At 35.4% G+C, this 13,638-nt stretch overlaps 1 non-coding gene across 1 annotated transcript; it reads left to right on the forward strand.

The window, feature by feature from the left end:
- The first annotated feature begins 10,540 nt into the window (after window positions 1–10,540).
- LOC114236920 (U11 spliceosomal RNA) lies at window positions 10,541–10,674 on the forward strand. Its single transcript, XR_003622765.1, has one exon. It is a non-coding gene; the product is annotated as a U11 spliceosomal RNA (small nuclear RNA).
- Window positions 10,675–13,638: the final 2,964 nt, after the last annotated feature.

Here is a 13,638-nt window from a genome sequence, read left to right on the forward strand (position 1 = left end):
ACTTATCCACATTCTCACTCCAGTAATTCATCAGCATTACCATTTTAGTGTTCCTATCATCTTATGGACCCAGAAGCTTCTGCTCCTGGTAAACAGATCTGCATTGATGTAACTCTTAAGATGTCACATTGTCTTCAGATTTCAGTATGGCACTTTGTCTTGTCGCATCAGTTCTCTGGTGCGTCTAAGAAAAGTTGTTGATGTCCAGCTTCTTGTTGGAAGGATGGACATGACTATTTCCAAGCTCTTTTCATGTCAAAGCTAAAAGAAAAATTCCTTAGAAAATAAGTTTTGGTCTTCCCTGGTGGCACAGTGGTTAAGAATCTGCCTGCCAATGCAGGGGACACAGGTTTGATCCCTGGTCCGGGAAGATCCCACAGGCCGTGGAGCATCTAAGCCTGTGAACCACAACTACTGAGCCTGCGCTCTAGAGCCAGCGCACTGCAACTACTGAGGTCACACGCCACAACTACCGAAGCCCCTGTGCTACAACTACTGAAGCCCATGCACTTAGAGCCCATGCTCTGCAACAAGAGAAGCCACCGCAATGAGAAGCCCGTGCACCACAACAAAGAGTAGTCCCCTCTTGCTGCAACTAGAGAAAGCCTGCACACAGCAACAAAGACCCAATGCAACTATAAATAAATAAATAAATAAATAAATAAATAAATAGATTTTAAAAAGAAGAAAAGAAAAGAAGTTTGGAGCCAAATTTGGAAGGGTTTATTGTGGAAGTTTGGATTTGAGAACCACTGAAGGTTTGAAAAAACACTCCTTAACGTCCCAAGTATATGCTAAAGAAATATTAATTTGCCGTTGTGCTAATGTGGGCTAAGGTCAAAGGAGATGGTGGGAGGGAAAAACAACTGGAAAGTTATTGAGGTCTGTGCAGTAAATGCTGAGAGTCTGAGCACATGTAGCAAGAGTGGAAATAGAAGAGAAAAGGTGGGTATGGGAAGAACTGAAAAGACAGGCAAACAAGCTTAGTGTGTAACTCATGGTATGTGGAGAAAGAAGAAAGAGAAAGCAACATGATGTTTAAAGATTTGAAGGCAGTGGTCATGACTTTCACACATATAAAGCACAGAAGAGAAGGCAGAAGCTTGAAAGGGACATGATGATATTGCCAGGCTAGGGAAACACCCATTTAGAAAGCTCATCATGCAGTTAAATTCAAACAACTCATTAAAAATATGGCAGCTGGAGATTTATATTTGGGAGTTAGCTACATAAAGACTCTAGTTGAAGTCATGTGGCTTAATGTCTCAGTGGAAAATGGCATTTAAAAATATTTCATTGAACAATATTTACTAATCATGTACTGAAAATTAGTGTCTGTGCAAGTATTGTTTACTCTCTTTCTTGCTCAATCATAAGCAAAAGCGATTTAAACCAAGATACAATTAGCTGTCAATGAATAAAATATTATCTAATGGATGTTTTCTAATGTGGCCACATTTTTAATGGACCTCCAATGGTGTCACATTTATCAGGCTCAAATCTATAGCCAGAGGTATTAAGGAAGTATAAATTTATGGACACAATTCATTGGATGTGAAGTTGACCATAACACATGGCTATTTTCATCATGACACCACTAACGATACAACTGAAATGTACTTGGATTTTACCAGAAACATCAAAGAAATTCTCACATGATTGATATTCAAAAATATCCAAGAAAGGGGATTTCTTTTGAATTAGTATATTTTGGTACATTCAAATTCTATGTATTTATAAATATAAACAAACTCCAAATGATAGTGACTAGGAAATAAGTAAGTATATAGAGAAATAATTTCTAATGTTATATGTCCAGTTCTAAATGAGAAACTAAAATACTGAACATATTGATGTTATTGTGTTCAAACTCACTAATTAATTTGAAAAATCAAAGAAAAATTTAGAGGATCAGTGATTATTAACCAAATCTTTTCAAATCAGTATTGTACTCTCATGTATTTGAGTGGGTCAAAGTACCTAGGATTTTAGCCCGATGTCAATTTATAAATAGACAAATCAGCAAAGACATATCACCCAGCATGGCTCTGTTCTATTTCTGTAAATTCTTGCTCATCAGGTTTATAATTAGACCCTGGATTCTTTCTAAAGCCATTTTGACTTTGCATGTCCAGAGTCCTTTCAGGTTTTGGAGATGTGCAGGTGTCATCATGTAGAAGATGAACTACTTCCCTTGCAGTGGTATGACACATTTCTGTATGAATTGATGCAGCCATAAGTCACAGGTGCTAATCTGGGTACTCTTGAAGAAAAGATAAAAGTTAAAATCATTCGAGGTGGGATGCAAAGGCTTAGCCCCTTACACATTCTCATGGGAGGTTATGACTTCTGTGCAATGGCAGCCCATATATAAATATTACAGATTTATATTTTCCAAGCTGATGGCCTTACTATAAAATTGCATTTACAGTTATAATTTATTTTTAAATAGTTCCTGAGTTAGTAAAGTACTCTGTGCACTCAAGGATTTCGATGAAGCTCCTGACCAATCAGAACTCACTCACTGTTAGACAGGAAAATGAAAGAAAGAAATCTTATGCCCACCTGGAAAATGATAGAAGGTACTAGAGCTGAGACAAAGGAACTTTCCATTAAAGGATGGCTAGTTCTACATGACACAAGTTGAAGAGGGAACATTTCTATCTTAGTACGTGTAGCTAAACGAGATTACACAATTTTACAGGTACCTGAACTTTTCAGTTTAGTTCCCTATATTGATCAAATAAAGAAAACATTTGTTTTCCACTTCACCTGTAGACAGGTACAAACATATTTATAAAAATCAACTGAAGGCAGAAGAGGGAGTTAGGCAGAGGAAGCATGGCTCATATACTTCCTAATACCAGCACAAACACTTTAAAGAGTGTGAACAGATTGCATGCTGTTAGGTGTATAATATTTTAAGTTATGTGTATTAGTGGTTCCATAGTACTCTACTTAAAGCTACTGAATTATAAATTTCATTTGAAAAAAATTGAACCCATTTTTGAGTGTTCTGTTTACTCTGTTGAGGACCTGGTAAAGTCTCAAAATAGTCTTTTCATTTACTTGGCCATGAAAAATATGTTTTCCTGAATGGTGTCTGTATGAGACAAACTTTTTCAAGTATAGTATTTCTTTGTTTCAAAGATGTTTAAAAGGAACATGTAAGCGTGTTAAGTAGAATGTTGGATTAGAAATTAATACAACATTGTAAATCAACTATACTTCAATAAAATAAAAATTTTTAATATATATATAATTGGGAACCATATGGATCATCAAACAATGGGTTTTAATACAGAAAATATTTTTTGAGAAGCACTTACACATTATTTTCTCTTGGTTATAAAAATACATACTAAGTTTAGAATATTTAGAAAATCTAGGAAAAAGCTGGAAAGCAAAAGATAAAAAGCACTTGAAATCTTCCAACTGAATGAACCACTTTTTACCATCTTGGTTCATATTCTTTTAATCACTTTTCAAGCCCTTTAAACAGAGCAACAGTAACCATTAAGAGTTTCACTTTTCTCTAAAATATTAATTTTTCATTTAGATAATTATATTTATATTATTAACATAGCTACAAATTCTAGCTAAATACAAAAGATGAGTTAGAAATTTTGACCAAAATGTCACTTTTGGGTTTCAGTTTTCCGATCTCATCATTCACTGTGATCTTCCTGATCTAAAATAATTGAATTGCTATCTTCACAGTCAACTTCACCTTGCATATTTGAAATTTATCTTGAACACAATCTTAACTGATCCCACTTCACTACCACCCATAGGTAATTGAGAGAGGAAATATACTATTTGAGTAAAGGATAAATACTCAATGATTGGTGCTGACAAAAATATAGATGTTCCTTTTGTACAGTGTCTAACAAAGAATCCTGCCTCTTTACCTTTCTGAGAATGCAGAGAGAATTAGAATGTTCTCTGTTTTAATACATATTTAGAGCCATTGTTTAGTTTTCATTTTTCCTTCCTTCTCCTCAAAATATTTGTCAACTAATATAAATATTCATATTAGTTAACCTACTTTTTTTTTTAATCACAACCTCACTATTTGCTTTTTATTCACCCACCCCTCCACCACAGACTGCTGCAAAATGTCTACATCCCATTTATTTTACACCTCTTCTTGCTAAATTATCACTAGGTTTGAGCTTTAAGAATACATTCACAGATCACTCAAGTTGGGGCATAAACATGTTTAATTCATTTGTCATTAGGCCTCGTGACACCTTGTTCCTTTAACTTCGCAGCCTTGGCAGCAGGCTAGCAAAAGTCCCTCTTTTCTACGTGGGTTAGTTAAGATGTATCTGGCTGTTTTGCACTATCTTTAGTATGCAGGGAGCACAGAGATGGAGATAAAAGGCGAAACGTCTATCTTTGAGTCCTCTGCAATACCGAATAAGTTATCAACCCACTAACATGCTTGTCTGAATAGACTCCTTTGGCAACAGTGAGATGTTATCTTCCATGACATGTGAATTCCTCCCTCATGTCAATCCATGAAAGTACTAAAGGATGAATGCTCTAGTAAAATGAATGTGGCAACACCACTGGGACTCTGAGAGCATCATATTTTCCCCCAGCTCCTTTTTAAAAAATTCTCCAGCTGAATCCTCGATATACATATAAATTAGTCAGTCTGAAGAACCTCGAGAATCCATCTCTTTAATCTCTTGGAGTAGGCGTGGGGAATATATTCTGTTTAATGCTCAGGGGCCTTGTCTTTTTTCCTCTTCAGTTTTGCCATCCTCCTTTACACTCAGCCCACACAGATGGAACTAAGAAACATGGCGGCTGGAAGCTGGGCAGTTGTGCTGGTCAAATAAACATGCACTTGACTGTGGCTTGACCCAAGTGGACTGACTCACAGCCAAAGCAGAGAGACTGTCCACCTGATTAATTCACCATTACAATCATAAAAATAATAGCTAGAATGGGTGGAGTAAAAGCCACAGACTCCCAGATGCTGTATAAGCACATTGCTTCCATATGCCATTGGTTTCTCTCAATAACCCAGTAAAGCTGCATTTTACTTCCATTTTGCACATGAGGTAATTGAGGCAAAGACAGCCTGTACAACTAGGGGATGGTGAGTTGGTATTTAAACCAAATATTGTGGCTCCAGAGCCAATATTTCTAATCCTCTGTTCTACTGTTTATCTCCCTCCTTCTTTTTTAAGCTTATAGTACATTCTTTCTTCCTCATTATCCAGGTTTTGTTGTATTTATACTTGAGTGCACAAAACTGTGTAGCAGGACTCAAAGAACACATGATCCTGAGTGAACTAGTCAACCCTGTATTTTATTTAGTGAGGTGAAAATCAAGTCACTCACTCATCTATACAATAACAATACAATTTTAAGAATTTTAAGAATATAACTGAAATGATGCATCTTCATTTTATTTCTTGAACCTGGATTGAGCTCTTATTAAACAAGTACATAGAAGCACATGATACAGCTAGGACTGTAGCACTGGAATTGGAAAATAACAAAGGGTGAAACTTGAAGTTCTGCCAATAAATTGCTCAAATTAATTTCCATTAGAAATGTGTTACTTTGGGTCAATATGTACAAGGACCCATTCTAAGACCAAGAAATGTCACAATTAAAAATGAACCTTTATTTCAAGGGAGATTGTCATGATATAATTAAAAATACAGAGAGATGACAATCAGTACTAATATCCAAATCAATATATCAATTTTTCTACCTATTTAGGGAAGGGATATAGAGAAAGCAGGATGTATGCAAAAATAAGAGTAATAACTAATGAGAATCTGTAGTAGCATTCAACTAACTGTAAATTTATTCAGGAAGCAATTATTAAAATTTTTATCCTATATAAGGAGCTCTGCTAGGCAATATAATGCATATAACATTTTAAAACTTTGAATGCTATCTCTTGAAGGGTTTGCATTCTCAGTAGAAAAGAAAGAAAAGCTATAAGAAATGTCTAGGGGAAGAGGGTAGACAGCAGAAGCAAGAAGAACTACAATTCTGCAGCCTGGGGAACAAAAACGACATTCACAAAAAGACAGACAAAAGGAAAAGGCAGAGAACTATGTACCAGATGAAGAAACAAGATAAACCCCCAGAAAAACAACTAAATGAAGTGGAGATAGGCAACCTTCTAGAAAAAGAATTCAGAATAATGATAGTGAAGATGATCCAAGACTTCGGAAAAAGAATGTAGGCAAAGATCGAGAAGACGCAAGAAATGTTTAACAAAGATCTAGAAGAATTAAAGAACAAACACCTAGAAGAATTAAAGAAAAAACAAACAGAGAGGAACAACACAATAACTAAAATGAAAATTACACTAGAAGGAATCAATAGCAGAAAACTGAGGCAGAAGAACGGATAAGTGGGCAGGAAGACAGAATGGTGGAATTCACTGTCATGGAACAGAATAAAGAAAAAAGAACGAAAAGAAATGAAGACAGCCTAAGAGACATCTGGGAAAACATTAAATGCACCAACATTCACATTATTGGGTATCAGAAGGAGAAGAGACAGAGAAAGGACCCAAGAAAATGTTTGAAGAGATTATAGTCGAAAACTTCCCTAACATGGGAAAGGAAATAGCCACCTAAGTCCAGGAAGCATAGAGAGTCCCAGGCAGGATAAACCCAAGGAGAAACACACCGAGACACACAGTAATCAAATTGACAAAAATTAAAGATAAAGAAAAATTATTAAAAGCAACAAGGGAAAAGCAGCAAATAATATACAAGGGAACTCCCATAAGGTTAACAGCTGATTTCTCAGCAGAAACACTACAAGCCAGAAGGGAGTGGCATGAAATATTTAAAGAGATGAAAGGGAAGAACTTACAACCAAGATTGCTCTACCCAGCAAGGATCTCATTCAGATTCGACGGAGAAGTCAAAAGCTTTACAGACAAGCAAAAGCTAAGAGAAATCAGCACCACCAAACCAGCCCTACAACAAAAGCTAAAGGAACTTCTCTAAGTGGGAAAAACAAGAAAAGAAAAGGACCTACAAAAACAAACCCAAAACAATAAAGAAAATGGTAATAGGAACATACTTATAGATAATTACCTTAAATGTGAATAGATTAAATGCTCCAACCAAAAGACACAGGCTCACTGAATGGATACAAAAACAAGACCCATATATATGGTGTCTACAAGAGACCCACTTCAGACCCAGGGACACATACAGACTGAAAGTGAGGGGATGGAAAAAGATATTCTATGCAAATGGAAATCAAAAAAAAGCTGGAGTAGCAATCTTCATATCAGATAAAATAGACTTTAAAATAAAGAATGTTACAAGAGACAAGGAAAGACACTACATAATGATGAAGGGATCAATCCAAGAAGAAGATATAACAATTATAAATATATATGCACCCAATATAGGAGCACCTCAACACATAAGGCAACTGCTAACAGCTATAAAAGAGGAAATTGACAGTAACATAATAATAGTGGGGATTTTAACACCTCACTTACACCAGTGGACAGATCATCCAGAAAGAAAATTAATAAGGAAACACAAGCTTTAAATGATGCATTAGACCAGATAGATTTAATTGATATTTATAAGACATTCCATCTAAAAAGAGCAGATTACACTTTCTTCTCAAGGGTACACAGAATATTCTCCAGGATAGATCACATCTTGGGTCACAAATCAAGCCTTGGTAAATTTAAGAAACCTGAAATCATAACAAGGATATTTTCTGACCACAACGCTATGAAATTAGAAATAAATTACATGGGAAAAATGTAAAAAACACAAACAGATGGAGACTAAACAATACGTTACTAAATAACCAAAAGATCACTGAAGAAATCAAAGAGGAAATCAAAAAATACCTAGAGACAAATGACAATGAAAACACGACAATCCAAAACCTATGGGATGCAGCAAAAGCAGTTCTAAGAGGGAAGTTTATAGCAATACAATCCTACCTCAAGAAACAAGAAAAATCTCACATAAACAATCTAACCTTACAGCTAAAGGAACTAGAGAAAGAAGAACAAACAAAACCCAAAGTTAGTAGAAGGAAAGAAATCATAAAGATCAGAGCAGAAATAAATGAAATAGAAACAAAGAAAACAATAGCAAAGATCAATAAAACTAAAAGCTGGTTCTTTGAGAAGATAAACAAAATTGATAAACCTTTAGCTAGACTCATCAAGAAAAAGAGGGAGAGGATTCAAATCAATAAAATTAGAAATGAAAAAAGTTATAATGGATACCGCAGAAATACAAAGCATCATAAGAGACTACTACAGGCAACTCTATGCCAATAAAACGGACAACCTGGAAGAAATGGACAAATTCTTAGAAAGGTATAACCTTCCAAGACTGAACCAGGAAGAAATAGAAAATATGAACAGACTAATCACAAGTAATGAAATTGAAACTGTGAATAAAAATTTTCCAACAAACTAAAGTCTAGGACCAGATGGCTTCACAGGTGAATTTTATCAAACATTTAGAGAAGAGCTAACACCCATCCTTCTCAAACTCTTCCAAAAAATTGCAGAGGAAGGAACACTCCCAAACTCATTGTACAAGGCCACCATCACCTTGATACCAAAACCAGAAAAAGATACCACAAAAAAAGAAAATTACAGACAAATAACACTGATGATCATAGACGCAAAAATCGTCAACAAAATACTAGCAAACAGAATCCAGCAGCACATTTAAAGGATCATACACCATGATCAAGTGGGATTTATTCCAGGGATGCAAGCATTTTTCAATATACACAATTCAATGTGATAAACCATATTAACAAACTGAAGAATAAAAACCATATGATCATCTCAATAGATGCAGAAAAAGCTTTTGACAAAATTCAACACTGATTTATGATAAAAACTCTCCAGAAAGCGGGCATAGAGAGAACCTACCTCAATATAATAAAGGCCATGTACAAAAAACCCACAGCAAACATCATTCTCAATGGTGAAAAACTGAAACCATTTCCTCTAAGATCAAGAACAAGACAAGGATGTCTACTCTCACCACTATTATTCAGCATAGTTCTTGAAGTGCTAGCCATGGCAATCAGAGAAGAAAAAGAAATAAAAGGAATACAAATTGGAAAAGAGGAAGTAAAACTGTCATTGTTTGCACATGACATGATACTATACATAGAGAATCCTAAAGATGCCACCAGAAAACTACTAGAGCTAATCAATGAATTTAGTAAAGTTGCAGGATACAAAATTAATGCACAGAAATCTCGTGCATTCCTATACACTAACAATGAAAGATCAGAAAGAGAAATTAAAGAAACACTGCCATTCACCATTGCAACAAAAAGAATAAAATACCTAGGAATAAACATACCTAACGAGGTAAAAGACCTGTACTCGGAATACTAAAAGACACTGATGAAAGAGATCAAAGATGACACAAACAGATGGAGAGATATACCATGTTCTTGGATTGGAAGAATCAATATTGTGAAAATGACTATACTACCCAAAGCAATCTACAGATTCAATGCAATCCCTATCAAATTACCAATGACATTTTTTACAGAACTAGAACAAAAAATCTTAAAATTTGTATGGAGACACAAAAGACCCCCAATAGCCAAAGCAGTCTTGAGGGAAAAAAATGGAGCTGGAGGAATCAGGCTCCCTGACTTCAGAGTATACTACAAAGCTACAGTAATCAAGACAATATGGTACTGGCACAAAAACAGAAATATAGATCAAGGGAACAGGATAGAAAGCACAGAGATAAACCCACGCATCTATGGTCAACTAATCTATCACAAAGGAGGCAAGGACATACAATGGAGAAAAGACAGTCTTCAATAAGTGGTGCTGGGAAAACTGGACAGCTACATGTAAAAGAATGAAATTAGAACACTCCCTAACACCATACACAAAAATAAACTCAAAATGGATTAAAGACCTAAATGTAAGGCCAGACACTATAAAACTCTTAGAGGAAAACATAGGAAGAACAGTCTTTGACATAAATCACAGCAAAATCCTTTTTGACCCACCTCCTAGAGTAATGGAAATAAAAACAAAAATAAACAAACAGGACCTAAGGAAACTTAAAAGCTTTTGCACAGCAAAAGAAACTATAAACAAGACAAAAAGACAACCCTCAGAATGGGAGAAAATATTTGCAAACAAATCAATGGACAAAGGATTAATCTCCAAAATATATAAACAGCTCATGCAACTCAGTATTAAAAAAACAAACAACCGAATTAAAAAATGGGAAGAAGACTTAAATAGACATTTCTCCAAAGAAGACATGCAGATGGCCAAGAAGCACATGAAAAGCTGCTCATCATCACTAATTATTAAAGAAATGCACATCAAAACTACAATGAGTTATCATCTCACACTGGTTAGAATGGGCATCATTAGAAAATCTACAAACAACAAATGCTGGAGAGGGTGTGGAGAAAAGGGAACCCTCTTGCACTGTTGGTGGGAATGTAAATTGATACAGCCACTATGGGAGGACAGCATGGAGATTCCTTAAAAAACTAAAAGTAAAAAAAGGGCTTCTGTCGTGAGTGACACACGTGGGACAGCTCGTTTGTTCTTCATGCGGAATCGACATCAAGAGATTTCGGAAGCATAATTTTTTGATAATCAGGCAGCTGGTGATTGTTGGTCCTGGCGCCCCTGCAAAAAAAAAAAAAAAACAACTAAAAGTAGAATTACCATATAAGCCAGTAATCCCACTACTGGACGTATACCCAGAGAAAACCATAATTCAAAAAGACACATGCGCCCCAATGTTCATTGCAGCACTATTTACAATAGCCAGGTCATGGAAGCAACCTAAATGCCCATCGACAAATGAATGGATAAAAAAGATGTGGTACATATATACAATGGAGTACTACTCAGCCATAAAAAAGAACGAAATTGGGTCATTTGTAGAGATGTGGATGAACCTAGAGACTGTCATACAGAGTGAAGTAAGTCAGAAAGAGAAAAACAAATATCGTATTCCACATATATGTGGAATCTAGAAAAATAGTACAGATGAACTAGTTTGCAAGACAGAAATAGAGACATAGATGTAGAGAACAAACGTATGGACACCAAGGGGGAAAAGCGGTGGGGAAGGGGTGGTGGTGGGATGAATTGGGAGATTGGGATTGACATATATACACAACTATATATAAAATAGATAACTAATAAGAACCCGCTGTATAAAAAAAATGAAATTAAATTAAAAAAAAAAGAAATGTCTCGGGAAAGAAGTTTCAGAAACATGAATGCATCCATTCTGAAAAGTTAAGGAACACACAATAAAGCAGCAATTCAAAGAAGGTGAGTTTTGTTCAGGAAGAATTCTTGGAAGAAGAAAGATGAATTGAATTTTGAAAAAAATTATGGGCACAAGCTGGAGGAAAAAATATGATGCCAATGCTCTAAAAAGGTCATGTATAAAGGGGGAGATATCCCAAGCAATGTCAAAGGGCTGTCAATAAGTTTTGGAATGGTGGATTCATAAAATGACACTATCAGTGAATACCACAAAAATAGGATAGTTGATGCTAGAGGATGGGGAAAGGGTATAAATACCAAGAGAGGAAGCTCATTGCAATCAAACAAGTGATAGGAAGAAAATATAGATTCTGGAGCAATCTATATGACACGTTACAATAGGTTAATGGAAACTTGGTGGAAGCTTTGTAAAGAAACTTCATTTCTTGTCAGGAAAGGAACTGCTATTAAAATCCATAGGGCCATGACTCCAGGCTTCAGGTGGAGTTTCAAGAATTTGTCAGGCTCACCTTAACCTGTAACATGACTGAGCAAAGTCTGCAGCTCTTTCTTCATCCGCTGTGTGATGCTCAATACATGCGGAAATGGCACTAGCACTTAGAGAAGATAAAAACGTTGTGTAATTTAGCTGCCAGTTATCACAGTTTGAAAAACTACATTATGATTTTGCATATGTAGAAATAAGGCTCTGAGAAGTTAACTGAAGTGAATCAGATCCTCAAGACAGGAAAACAGTGCAAATTGTACTAGAATGAAGGCATGTCTGAACGCATAACAAACCCTCAAGATGGTTATATTCCAAGTGAGAAGATCAGATTCCTAATCCTCTCTCTCTCTTTTCCTTCCCCATATAAATATTTCCTTAATGCTTTTTCATTTAAAAAGTATGTGCCAACACTCATAAATTGGTAGATTACAAAGTGAATTCCCATCCTCCTAATTTCCCTGTGCCCTCTTTCCCCTTCTCTATTTGCATTGGCATGAGAACTTCTATTTACACTAAATGAGTCATTTGGGACAAGAAAATTAATTTATTTGAGCAGATGTATATAAATGTTACTCAGAATAGGATCACAAAACTGCCCAGTATTTACATAAGGTCCCTATAATTGATGACCTTTTTATAGTTTTGTGTGAAGAATCCAAGGAGCTGACTAAGAAGCTACATGGGAAATAGCAACATGATTAGAAATACAAGCTCATCTCTTGAATTCCAATTCTGTGGTGACACACAGAGAGCCTAGAGGAGGAAAACAACCACAGAATTTCTCCACCCAACAATGCAGTCTTCATCCTGATTGCGCTGAAAGTCAACTGATACCATAGTTTGAAAGTGTCAAAATGATGGTATTCAGTATTGTTAATTACAAATGTTTAACTTTTTTTTTTTTTTTTTTTTTTTTGCCCACACTAGGAAATATCTAACTTTTAAAATGAAACCAAGAACTTATCCTGAGTTTGTCTTCAATGGTACCATTCAATTTATACTAGAACTAATCATCTCCACTGTGTGACATTTTCAGACTTCTACTCTGGATCTTTCAAACAAAACGAACACCACTCTGTTTCAAAAAGCTCACGGCTAAGCATAACTCTTATTTTATGGATCAAAGAATTTCCCTCAAGATATTGCAGATTCTGTACTTCTTTAACAAAGTGAGGGAAAAAGTCGTGATTTGGACTTCGAATTCTTGACAGCAGTGGGTAAAGTTTTCCAGGGGAAAAAGAAACACACCAAGTAAAAGTACCACAGAGTTCTCCAAACATAGATGAGTACACTGTTGGAATAGCAAAATACATGAAAAAGTAAATAAATAACTTGAAAAAAAAAGAACTATTTTGGACAGGAATTAACTATCTGAAACTTACATGTACATCATTATAAGTGGCACTCTATGTTGAAGAATTTAAAACGTAAAAAATACATTATCTTTTCTTACAGAATTTAAAGGATTTTTTTTTTAAGAAAGGCATATTAAAAAATAAAGAACAAAGAGAGAAAGGTAAAGGAAGAGCAAATTTTATGGAGGAACCAAGAAAACAGGAAATTTTCAATGGAAGAAGATGAGAGTCTGGTAAGTTTTTATCTGTCCATTCTTGACAAGAATTTTACAAAAAGTCAGAGAAGTAAATGTATTTACTAAGCGTGATAACAAAGCAAAGCTCAAAGACTAATAAATGTGTGCCTGCCTAGAGGTGCACAAATTAGTGCCCTAAAACTATAGTGATGGAGCTTGTCTAAGGAGAAATTGAAGCAGATCTTTATTCATATACTTATTAAGCCTTCAATAGGATATTAAGTGTCTCCTTTGGCAAGGCGAGGGCCTACCCTCTGGAGGTATAAAAATGTA

The sequence above is a fragment of the Balaenoptera acutorostrata genome, chromosome 3 (assembly GCF_949987535.1).
Source record: "Balaenoptera acutorostrata chromosome 3, mBalAcu1.1, whole genome shotgun sequence".
Classification (NCBI taxonomy): domain Eukaryota; kingdom Metazoa; phylum Chordata; class Mammalia; order Artiodactyla; family Balaenopteridae; genus Balaenoptera; species Balaenoptera acutorostrata.